The sequence below is a fragment of the Triplophysa rosa genome, linkage group LG8 (genome assembly GCF_024868665.1).
Source record: "Triplophysa rosa linkage group LG8, Trosa_1v2, whole genome shotgun sequence".
In the NCBI taxonomy this organism is placed as follows: domain Eukaryota; kingdom Metazoa; phylum Chordata; class Actinopteri; order Cypriniformes; family Nemacheilidae; genus Triplophysa; species Triplophysa rosa.
In genome coordinates this window covers 15,105,913-15,118,583 of record NC_079897.1, presented here as the reverse complement: position 1 = coordinate 15,118,583, position 12,671 = coordinate 15,105,913, and the positions used below count along the sequence as shown (strand labels likewise).

Below are 12,671 nucleotides of genomic sequence, written 5' to 3'. Positions count from 1 at the left end.
AGGGGAAAAAAAGTCTCTGCGAAAGTCTCCCTCAGTGTTGCCAGATCTCGCGAGGCAAATAAGCAACCAAGCCTATGAAAACAAGCTGAAAACAAGCAACTTTTTCTACGGAACCCCCCCTAGGTTCCGGACAATGACTACAAGAGGGAGTTAAACCACCTTTTAACATTATTTAACATTAGAAAACTTATGGGATATCAAATACCCTACTGATGTACCAAGTGCATTATATAGGCTACACAGTAAACCTCTGATTATTAAAATTTGCACACACAAATAAATATCATCCTGAATTCATAAATTCTTTATTTATTATTGCAGGGACTGCAGAATATCCCATTTTTAAACAACTATAACCCAGAAACAGGATCAATTATTGACAATCTTAGTGTGCAGCAATAAAGTGGCTCCTGCTCTGATAAACAAATGAGTGAGTTAGAAAAGACTTAAACTAAACTGGTTTAAAAACCATTTCAGTCAAAACCATTTGAACACGTGAGGATGAGGCTTGGTCTAAAACATTTTTCTTAAGACTCATAAGCTTAATTGTTTCGTGAGATCTGGTAACACTGCTCATAACCCTTTGGCCTCATATATATAAAGAATAAGACCACCATTATCTTTCAACTTACTATCTTTCAACTTACTTCAGGTACCAAGGTGCAAATTAAACATATTTAACAACATAACAATTTGTCTGAAATGAACCTATGAAATATCTTAAATATCCTGAAACATTCAACAGTTTTAGTTCTACATCCAGACGTTCTTGATGGCCTACATTCAAACAAGAAAATACCAAAACCATATAAATAATAAAAACAAACATTAAAAAAACTTGTGTGAAATGAGAATGTAACTATCCATTTAACTTTTCCCGGGCATTTGTTCTTCAAAAACTCTCCTACAATCCACCGTAAATCGCGCGTATTTTCATTTCTGGTTTCTGCCGGTTACCAGAAAAAAACAGATTGCCCTGCTCTGCCTCTGATTGGCTAGTACTCGTTGCCATCTGGGTCAGAGCCAATTAGAAGCAGGATGTGGGTGGGAAAAAACTCTGCTGTCTCCTGTGTGTATGGGGAAAGGGGAGGGACAGAGGTATGGAAGCAAAAAGACGTTCTGAATAGCACTAACTGAAAAAAGATGCATTGTATTAACAGTGTCTGCATTTTAAGGTTCTGCAATTCAACATGGTTGCATATTTAAGCTGTGAATTTTTAAAATGGAAACATTTCACACACAGTTTCACCGCCTAAAAATTAAATAATCAAAATTCACCTTTTAAATTTCATTTAAAAAATTCAACTGGTTATAAAATACAAGCTTTAATATTCGACAGACAATTTTCAGTCCATATAATTTCGGTTTTAAAATTGGGGGAATCCCAGGAGAAGCAATAGAGCGCAGATTCCGCCAATGCATGATCTCTACCTGCTGCCTGACCGCTTCACCAGCAGGTGGTGCAAGTCGGTTCTGACGAAGACCAAGCAAGAAATGCAGATACTTTTTATATGTTTGCAGCACAGTCCACTCATCTGCTCGATTAAGTGAATTTATTTGATCTCAGATCTCTTATGCATCATGAACATCAGAAATTTTAGGTTTCCTTAGGCTTGAAGGAATCAAGTTATTTTTTACTTCAGCACATCGTGTTCACATAAATACTATGCATCATCAGCATTTACAGGACATGTATTGTGTTTGAAGCGGTCAAATAACTGGGATCTCAACTAGGAGCTTATACGCCGTTTTCACAATGACGTCACTTAACTTCCGCCTTTTTGCAAAGCAGTGTATCATAACATCCGTCTTGCAACAAACAAGGAGAAGAAGAACTTCCGTTTTGCCGTTGCGCTGGAATTTAACAACAGTGAGAAAAAAAAACTAACAGAACACGTATTCAAGTACTTATCCTAGCACCTTCGCTAACACAAAAAGAAAACAAAACACTTACCTTCATAATCAAACAGGTACTGTTCAACGAAGAATTTGTATCCTTTCTCTAGCTTTGATCTTGTCGTTAGAGAAAATGTGTCTGCAAGACGTTGTACATCATCTAGCCGTATTTGTGGCAGATGTGCAAGCCACTTGGTAAACTCCATTCTGAGGCGCTAGCGGAAGTAACTCCTCCTTCTTGAGTTTAATTGGTGGTTGGCAAATCAGCTTATAGGTGCATTGCCGCCACCTTATGAACTGGTGTGCTAGCGGAAGTAATGATACACTGCTTCGCGGCAGAACGGAAGATGCGTGACGTCATGTGAAAAGGGCGTATTGACAAATGCAAAAAGGGTTGTTTGAGATATGCGCGCGCCCAGAGAGTCAGAGCACAAAATACTAAACAGAGTTCTCTTTCACGCCTTCTTACTCTGAAACGGACATATTAACACAAAATAACCTAAAAATTCCCATATTAACAAGAAACCTTGTAAAGGTATTCAGTTTGTTTCGTGACCAAACAGTTGGGAAACAAAACACGTGTTCCAGTATATTGCGCGAGCTCTTACAGGGGCAGCAGCATAATAAAGATATCTGTTTATAATGTTCATCAAACAACAACGGACAGGCCCAAAAACACTCACTGATATTAAAGGAATTGTGTTCTCTTATAGGAGTCGTTCACAACAAATAAAGGAAGAAAGTAGCTTTAAGAAAGATGTGCTTTAAATATGGTAAAGTGTTGAAAGAGAGTTTACATATACAATAAAAATAATTCAATCATAAACAATGATTTGTATTAATTTCTAATTGATTTATTAATGTATTAAACACATTTTAATGAAGTTTTAGTGATTCTTTTTTCTTACCTCACCCCATGACTCTGGTGCTATCAAATTAAGGGCTGGTGCCACCAACTGAATAACTTGGTAGCACCAGTGCCACCTCTCTCAAGTGTTAGTCTAGAGCCCTGCTTTCTTGTAGAATTGTGCTTCAAATAAAGAACTTTATGTTGACCAGATTGATAGTTAATCATTTACAAGTCAATATTGCCTATATGGACAGCGATTAAAAAAAAAGTGAACTGGTAAAACTGCGGCGTTAAATGCGATGCGGTCGAAAATTTGGGTGCACCTAACTTTTTAGGCGCACCAGTGCAACCAGTGCAAAAAGTTAGTCTAGAGCCCTGAGTCTATTTGTCTCATGACTCTACAAAACCCATTTAAAGCTTTTTATGCTACACTGGCACAGAAAACAGCATTTGATAAATGCCATCACCAACAGATTTGTCTCTGCAATACACAAACCCGCCAGCGAAAATACATGAGACTTCAAGCACTCTAGGCAATTCTTAATCATGGATATCAGAGCTAGTAGGTGATCATCCAGGCATAGCACCATGAATTTCACTGTGCAGTGACACCACAGTGGTTTTCGAAAGAAAATTCAAGTGCAAGTCAGCTGATCCGCACTGGTTTTGAGAGCATGCAATGAGACACTAACTAATTACATCATTTACATATAGCTCAGTTGTACAATGATTCAATGTTTAGCATTGAGATGAAATACTTTGCCTGATCTCGTTCAGTTAGGACTACTTCACATTTTAGAGATTTGTCAGGAACTAAACCTAACATTTCAATACACTCTATAAGCAGTTGCTATGCTTCAGATCAAGACTAAAACTGTTCTGATTTGAGCGAGACAGGTGGGCTCTGTAACTAGGCAACAGGAGCTTATAGAAAGTTCCGAGTTTTTTCTTGAAAGAGTCGACAGTGTTAAAACAGCTGCAACCGATTGAGTAATTCAACAACATAAACCTCAAGGTCACTTCCTTCCTTTTTTAACAAATGACCAGTGTGTAAGTAAACGTGCACCCTTTACAAATACCATGTAATGTCCTGTAATAGATACATTTCTTGTAAAAAGATATATTTATTTTGAAAGAAACAGCAGAGAGATCCTAACGTAATGACAGAAATAATAAGCTACACAGGCATGAGGGGATCAGACCGCTTTCTCTAGCTGACGTCTTCAAAAGAATGCTGGTGAACCCTTGAACTTAATCCATTTAACTACAGTACACACAGAGCACTGCGTTTCCCCACGGACCGTTATTACTGACGCACAGCCCGCTAAACTCTATTCATGTTACAGGGCTCTCAAGTCTCACGCATTCACAGAGAGACACAAGCATTTTAGTCTGTTCACACGCTCACACGTATTTCTCATGCTGATAAATAAGTGATAGCTTATTGAAATGGTGAACTGCTATTTTACTTAGTTTTAGTCTATTTTGCGAGTGAAACTTGTTTTCCGGCGAGTCCATAAAACTAGATTCGGCCTAGTGGATGCCGAATCCTGTTATTTACACATGCCATCTGGCTGTTCTGCGTGTGAGTGAATGAACTGCACAGTTTAACGTGCTACACGCATGATGCTCATGAATTTGTCTGCGTATGCGCTTTATGAGGACATGAACACATGAGTTGCTCTGAGAGTTTATTTCAGAACATTTTACTGAGTGAAGCTCTAACACACAAAAAAATAAGCGTCTTCCTACGACCTGCCAAAATAAAAGTCCAGTAAACTCTGTATTTTTATGTGGACAAATATATTACTATTTAATAGTAAAAAAAGAAACTAAAACTAATTTAGATAAACTAAATGCATCATGCATAAGCTGAAGTTAGTTGTTCACCTTTGAAAGTATTCTTTCTATTTTTATTAATGCTTCATATTTATACATTTGTATTAGGCCTATATTGCATTTTGAAAGTAATATGGCAATGGAACTTACTAATTGGGTTTAGTTTTCACAGATATTAATGTATGCAATTTCAGCAATAAATATATGTTAATTTTTCTTAAAAGGAAACAAATTAGTTGTTAATTTTAAGAGACCCGTCTTATTTTCTCTTGTATATTTAGTATTGCTCTTTAATAAAGAAAAAGTACTTATCCGAATACCCGATTAATCGATGGAAAATCAGTAGAATACCCGATTACTAAAATAATCGATAGCTGCAGCCCTAAAGGACAGGGAAAAACACTATTCATCAGAGTGATGGGTTAATGCTAATAAAAAGGCAGGTTGACGTCTGGGTGGGTGCTCTTGTTTCTAAGCAACAGAAACCTTGACTCAACCCATTATTGTTCTTATGTTGTTCAACAGCTAGAAAATGAAACAACAGAACCCATGACTGTGGACTGCGTTTGTGTGTACATCTGCCACCAATGTCTCATCAGTTCTTCGTGTTTACCGAAACTAACAAACCCCTGAATCACACAGCCTATAAAGCACAATAAAATCTCAACTGATTTGATATTAATATAAGGATATCGGCAACATTTCTTAATGATACCACGAACTTGCATGTACTCTGCTATCACGCAAGCAGGCTGGCTTTGTAGGGTCTAAAATCCTTAGCACTGATGAGGTTAAATGTCTATCGAGATGTCAACCTGGGAGGCTGCCATACCACTGCAACATGTTATGCACGTTCTAAGTGGTTCTTCCTTACACAAAGTGACAGCGGATGATCAGTCGGCTTAGCTTCTGTGTGCCAACTCCCTCTTTCACAACAAATTATATGCATTAGTAAAATTGGCCAACAGATAGCACAGACGTGTGTGTGTTGGGGAGGGGGTATTTGGCATGGGAACACACGGTTGTGAGTGTTATCATTGGGCTTGCATCAGTGGCTTTAATTTCCATCTGGTCTGCATCAGTGGGAGAATGAAGGAGGAGGCAGCGGTGGCGATGGGCTCCTCTACGACAGTCATGAAAGGATTTGATCTGTGTAAATGGTCACATCTTCGAAAACACAAGGGTATGTTTAGCAATGAGATGACGTCAACTCCCAATTATTGTGTTTCAGAAGAGCTCAATACCACACATTTATACCATACCAAGAAAACACGCATACCTATTCTCATTCAAGAGGATCAGAACGAAACCACCAGACAGCATTCTCTGCATTCTTAAACTATGCAGCAATAAAATTGGAGGTTTCTTTCTGGATCACAGTATTAAAAAAACCTTCTCTAGCATATTCCTGTTCCTACTTAAAGGACAAATCAATCTCACAGTCAAGAGTTTTCATTCATAACGGTGTCCACATCTGCTGTGGGCATACTGGAAGAAAAACAAAACATGTACATCTTATGGGGTTATTATTTTGGTCTTTTTATACAGAAACATATAATTTATGAGTCTTAAAGATGTTGTTGCATATGAAAGTGTCCGTAAGATGTACGTATTATACAAGACGGACGTCATTATTACAGACGAAATGACTTACTAACGGTAATAGTTTGGCAATGTAACCTCTCTTTAAGAAAAAGAGAATGAAAAACATTGGTTCACAAAGAGCAGTTGCGTTGAGCACAATGCGTTTATATGGTTAGATCTCTCAGCTGAGTGTTCATTGAACAGAACAGCTCTGAAGACTGAGCAACTTCCTATTATCAAGCTAACTGGCTAAACACGCTGTCAGGGCAAAACTTCAAGAGTTTAATTTAGAAACCACATGATGTTATTGAATATTACTGACATGAAACAATGTTTTTATTTGTCAGACGCTGTCAATCGTTTCACGGAGCGTATTCCGAGGCGAAGAAACTAGTTTGTCAATTGAACAACAGAACCCAACACACGCAGCTCTGAAACTGAATGACATACAACGGCAAACTTGAAGAGAAAGTTTGAGAAAAGAGGAAAACGGACTCACGGTGACAAACTTTCTGCAGACGGCTGTAGGAAGCCGAGGAACAGGAACAGCGGTGACTCCAGCGCAACAACGGAGAATTAAGCGATAACTAATTAAAGGTAAAACTGTAAACTGTCCTGGCGTCGTTTGAGGAATGTGGCACGAGAAGTGTTTGATGACGTCACCTCACGCGCTACACGCGGCACCGCCTTTCACGGCTGCAGCTCAGGGTATCAAAAAGAATGTGCACAAAAACAATTTTGTTCGTTATTAATATCGTTGTTTTTTTCTTGTATTTTACATAAAATCAGCGTGTATTTTCAATTTAAGAGCAAATGTTTCGATGTGTATTAGCCTTAATTATGATAATCATTTCTCCCTGTTGGATTTTACGCTTTTACTTGCATACATACTTTACATCAATCGCACTGATATATTTTAAGATAGGTTTGTTTTGGCAAGTTTTGGCTCAAAACATCTCTTAAACAACATTTAAGATTAAACCCTGTACGGGAAACAGCCCCTATATTTTTAAGTGCTTTATTTGGCTAGTGGGGTTAGAGCCATGTATAAATATGGATTTGCTGACATCTGGTGGTTTTTAGTGGTACATTAACATTTGCGATTGGAAGGATACTCGTACTATTCCAAAACCTGTTTCTTTCTTTCCTCTGCAGAACAGAATAAATGAAGAGTTTGGTTCCAAAATGAGATGACTCCGTTTTAATTATTTTTTTTAATTCATGTTTTTTATTATGTTATCAGGTTTTTATTCTGTTTTATCGTGTTAGTTAGCTGTATTTGTTTAGTTATTATGGCTTAAATCAAAACAAACCAACTGCAGTTTGATTGATGTTAATTGGAATGCACAATAAAAAACATGATTTTTGAAAAAGTTATCTCATTTTGGAACCAAACGCTTCAAATATTTTTAAGAATGTTGGTAACCAAACATCATGACCGCATTGACTTCTACTGTATGGACACGAAACCACTGAGATATTGCTCAAAATATTTTCTTTTGTGTTTCACAACAAAACTATCCCTTTTTAATAACATCAATTTATAAACCTTCGCGATTATATAAATGCCAAATGTACAATGAAATAAACAAACTAATAAATGCCGTGCATTGTAGATAATAACAAATGGTTGCATTGCTTTAGAAACGGCATACAGAATAAAAGTCTTAGTTTGCTTTCTTGGTTTTTGTAAATGTTTAAATTTTGAAAATCTGCCACTGCAATATTCAACATTCAAAATGTTAACACATCGATATCAGTGATTTAGTATTGTAGTATAACTGACTGTAGCCTTTTCACTAATCATTTTATTGATTCAGCTATATTTTTCTATTACTTTTGCACATCACCACTATTTTGCTTTGTGTAATACAAGGCATATGTGCATCTGATTTTACATTAGGCTATGTTGTACAACCTTTAATGATTAATACATGCAAGGTTCCCACGAATCTGCATAAACATTTTTTTCAAGATGTTTACTGTTGTCCTGCTTTTTAAACAGCAGATGGAGCTATAACTATATTACGTAAAGTTCCAAGTTGTTCCTGTGTACATGTCCGCCTCGGAATAAATAATAAATAGCCTATCCAGATTTGTACAATATCAAGGACACCCAAGAAATATCATTTTGGGGTAAGAAGTCGTTGGATTGCAAAAAAACAACAACAATGTTTGCTTATGAAATTATTGTTTTGGATACACCTGAAAACGAGTTTTAGCCTACCAACAAACGCATACATTTTCTAGCATAACATAACATTCACACTCACTCGTGTGCCACTCACAAATGACATACAGATAGTACATGGCAGTGACACCGGTGTTAATGGAGTTCATGAACGCAAACATACACATTATCATTGTTGTGTATGATCCCACCTCCTCTTTCTGCATGACTGCCAGGCCTGAGGCTGATGCCAGGCGCTGATAGCTGGCAGACTGTCAGTAATTTGTGTTAATTGTGGGAAGTTACCATTGCTGGCGCCAAGTCAGCTGGCACCACCACAGCTCGGTTTCCATGTATCCCAGCAGCTCATTCATGGTTTCTGTCTATCTACCTGCTTTCACTGCTAATCAATGACCAGTCCCTGTCACTTAAATCCGGACTCTCGCTCTTAGATTGTTGGGGCATTATAACACTGCTTAAAACAGGCCTTAGAGCAACAGCTGAGAAGCTTCACATTGGCAGCAGAAGGTCATGAGGTGCACTGTCAAGTTGATATTATTTACAACTTTAATTATTTATTCAGTTATTTCAGTTGGTTGTAGTTTGGATGCATGCATGCAACGCAATGAGACTATTTCATACCAAATGATGAATTACGTTTCTTAAAACAAATACTTATTAAATATCATTTAAGATAATTAATTAATTTCTATAACTAGAGATTTAGCTTTTACCATAGGTATTTGTCATTTTTTAACCAACTGCAATTAAGTAATTACAGCAATTAGGCTAATTAAGACCAATAATGAAGGGCTGAGAGTCACGTGACCATTTTTCTCTCCCCAGCCTAGCCACAGTGCAGAGCCATTATAGTTGCCCAGACTAAAAAAAGAGCCACAATGGATCTTGAACAAAAGAAATAGATTAGGATTAGTCAATTAATTTATCATTTATCTGTTGCAAAAGAATATTACAGAAAGAACAATCGTACAAATGATTGGCTTTGCGGAAATCTTTGTGAACAATACAAGAAGGATCCACATAAACGAATTCAAGAAAAATGAAAGTGTTGTAATTATTGAAGTTGTATTGTGGAATGTGAAATTGCTAATTATGTCAACAATGTTGCCATAAAATTGTTATCCTGGCGGAAGATTTGCGCTTGTTTCTTATCCATTCAGCGTTTTACTTTTTCGCTCCGTTTTTCAATGAATTAATTAGGCGATCACTGTAATTACTGTTTATATTGTTGTTAATGAGCCCAAAGGCAAGCGAGCAGTACTCATCCAAATTACACTAGGCACAGAGCCAAGGAAGAGTCCAAAAGAGAGCAGGGGGAGAATAACATGCTAAATACTCCCCATATCTGCCTAATCATCAGCCAACCTTTTAGTGTAGACAAAATGCTAACTCATGAACAAACACATTATTAAACTTTAATCTAGTTGAGAAGATGCTGCGGAGACTGGCAGGCCAAAATATTTTCACGTTGTTTTACATGTTGATGGAGTTCTTGGTGAAGAACTGTACGTGCACAATGATACGCGTCTCTGCAATTTGCAGGTGTTCGATGTTGCAGAAAATAATGTAACGCTGTATAAATTAATTGTGCGGTAGAGAGAAACCTATTGTTTTTAATCAGTTTTCTTTTATTTCAACAAAAAGTGGCTCAAAGACCGCAATAAAAACATGAAGTATTTCATGAGTATTTTCATTTTCATCAAAAGTATTTTCATTTTTTTAGTTATGTATATGTATACGTAATCGGGAAAAAAGCGACATTATCTTTTCCTCCTTGATATTTGATTGAATAATTAGTTCATTTTTAACAACTAATAATAGCCGTATTTTCTTCTATATATTTTACAATGAAGTTACTGTCTCCAAGTAATCAATACTCGGCAGTTTACTATACGCAGCATGGCATCTCTGCATCATATTGAGACCCCCACACACATTTAGGTCTCCTGTGTGGGCACATTTTGGTTTTCCAGGAATGCATTTTTTACATTTAACATTGCTGGGACCATGCTATGACCCCCCCACAACAAACACAACTGAACCGAACCGATCTGTGGGTCCAAAACCAATCCGAACCATGGCATTGGTATACACTCTTAAAAAAGGTTGTTTGTCGAGCTGTGTGGCTCCATAAAGAACATTCAAAGAATCATTCTGTTGCACAAAAGTGCTTTGTTGTGGTAAAGCGTTTTACAGATTATATAGCCTAAAGGAAAGGTTCTTTTAGGAAAATTTGCCTTATTAGCTTAATTGGGAATCAATAATGGTTCCACCGTGTCAGAAAAAGGTAATGTACCTCTAGAAGTACAAAACAGGAACCTATTGTAAAAGTTAGAGTTTTGTACCTTTTTTCTGAGACTGTACAGCATCGCTGCAAAGAACCATTATTTTTGAAGAATTCAAACAAGCTGGATGTCTAAAATTGTCTAATCAATCTGAATTTGCCCTGTTATACACACTGTGCATAAGGATATACAGTAGCCTACATAAGAACATTGAACTGTCCTCAAATGAATATTTCATAGGCTGTGTCTCAATCAGCTCCCTTGTTCAGTACTCAGGTCACTGACCAGGGCTGTCTCATTCGCAAAACCCTTCCAGTGCACTGAAACGTTTGTTCTCTAAAAATTCCCACAATGCACTGCAAAAACCAGGGAGCATCGATGCTCCCTATGTTCCCTTACCGGAAATCACGTGACAAGTTTTGAAGACGTTTAACCGAAATCGCAGGAGCCAACACAATGAACTTCATGAAACGCAACAGAACTTTTGAAAAGACAAATTGAAACTTTTTGAAAAAACATAAAATAAAACTTATTTTATGTTAGGTATAAACAAATACTGTACTTCAACCAGTATTTAAAAAATTTGAAGTTGGGTTGAAGTTTCACACGTTGTGTGCATTCGCAATCATAATACGTCAGTCTAAGCGGCCAACGCCTCCGTTATGGCCCCATACGTTAGCGGCCACAGTCTCCGTCCCGGCCCCATACGTTAGCGGCCCACCGGGAAAACGCCCGGTACGCCAGATGGCCAGTCCGCCCCTGTCCCAATGTGAAGTGAGCAAGGGTCCTTACCAGTGCCCGAACCCATGTACACGATATACTGATTCACGACCTCATGAACAAGGTAGCTGATCGAGGCACAGGGATAGTAGCTGTTGGAGTCTGCTCTCTTAAATTTAGGAAATGTTTGCTTCATATGTTGCATCAATAATGAATTTCTTCTGTATGCTAGTATCTGTGTAACACTGCGACATCTCTGTGATAACTGCAGTTCCACATCTATTGTACTTTCTGTGTCGGAATGGATTTTTTTCACTGAAGCCTGCCGTTACTATCCGTACCTTCTACCTTGGCTTTCATTCATCCATTAGCCCTTTCTTCAAAGGTCAGAGGTGCCTTTTATGTTATTGAGTATTGGACAGAGGAGAGACAAACTGTTGGGCCAGATATAAATAACAGCAACATGAGTAAAGGCTGATAAAAGCACTACACACATGGAACAAGAAACGCGCACACACACACACACACAAATGATCTCCAGTCTCCCTGGCAACCATTTAGCCCTTTTCTGGTCAGGTGTAACAGAGACTGACCTCCCACACAAGAGACAATGGAAGCATTTAAGATTTTTGCTGATGGATTTGAACCTCGAAGAGATCAGGGGCACAAAAGTGCTCTACAGACTGATGGTTCTGTAGATGAGATGAGAATCCACAGGATGGAAAAGGGCGTCAGGATGGGAAAAGGGGGCGTAAACTGGAGATGAGGGAAATATTAGGCAGAATTAGAATTTTATTGAGACAACTGAGAAAACTACCATGGCCAATGTCTTTTGACAGATCTGGTTGATCAAGGACGGTCCGTGTATTCAGTGCAGACACACACGCACAGCAAGCGTCACGCGAGCTGTCATCTCTTTAATTAACAGTCATTTCCTATATCTTCTCTCCATGTGGCACCCAATCATTGTGGCTCAGGGAACATTGCGAGCACAAGAGCGAAAGAAAAAAGCCTGCAGTAAAAATGTACACACGGGGAGGGAGGCTAGAAAAGAAAGCAATGCTCACTACTGTAGACGTTCTATTTTGCCCAAATGAAAAATTGAATTTAATTATTTGAATGTGAAATATTAATAACTACCTCACGTTCGCTGGGAGACATTTATCTAAATAGAGCGTCTAATTAATGTGTCTGGCGCCCTTATTATTCTTCTAGGGGGTTTGGAGCAGAGAGGAGAGGCAAGGAAGGTCATTTTTAACCAGGGCTCATGGGAAAATGAAGAGAGAAGAGTCATCGGGCGGTGGGC

At 38.0% G+C, this 12,671-nt stretch overlaps 1 protein-coding gene across 1 annotated transcript in view; it reads right to left on the bottom strand.

Annotated features, from left to right (window-relative positions):
* ncalda (neurocalcin delta a) overlaps positions 1-6,821 on the bottom strand; it is a 60,527-nt gene extending 53,706 nt beyond the window's left edge. The window contains exon 1 of the mRNA XM_057340099.1: positions 6,669-6,821. The gene's annotated coding sequence lies outside the window, so the exon portion shown is untranslated. The remainder of the gene's footprint in view (positions 1-6,668) is intronic.
* Between the last annotated feature and the right edge of the window lie 5,850 nt (positions 6,822-12,671).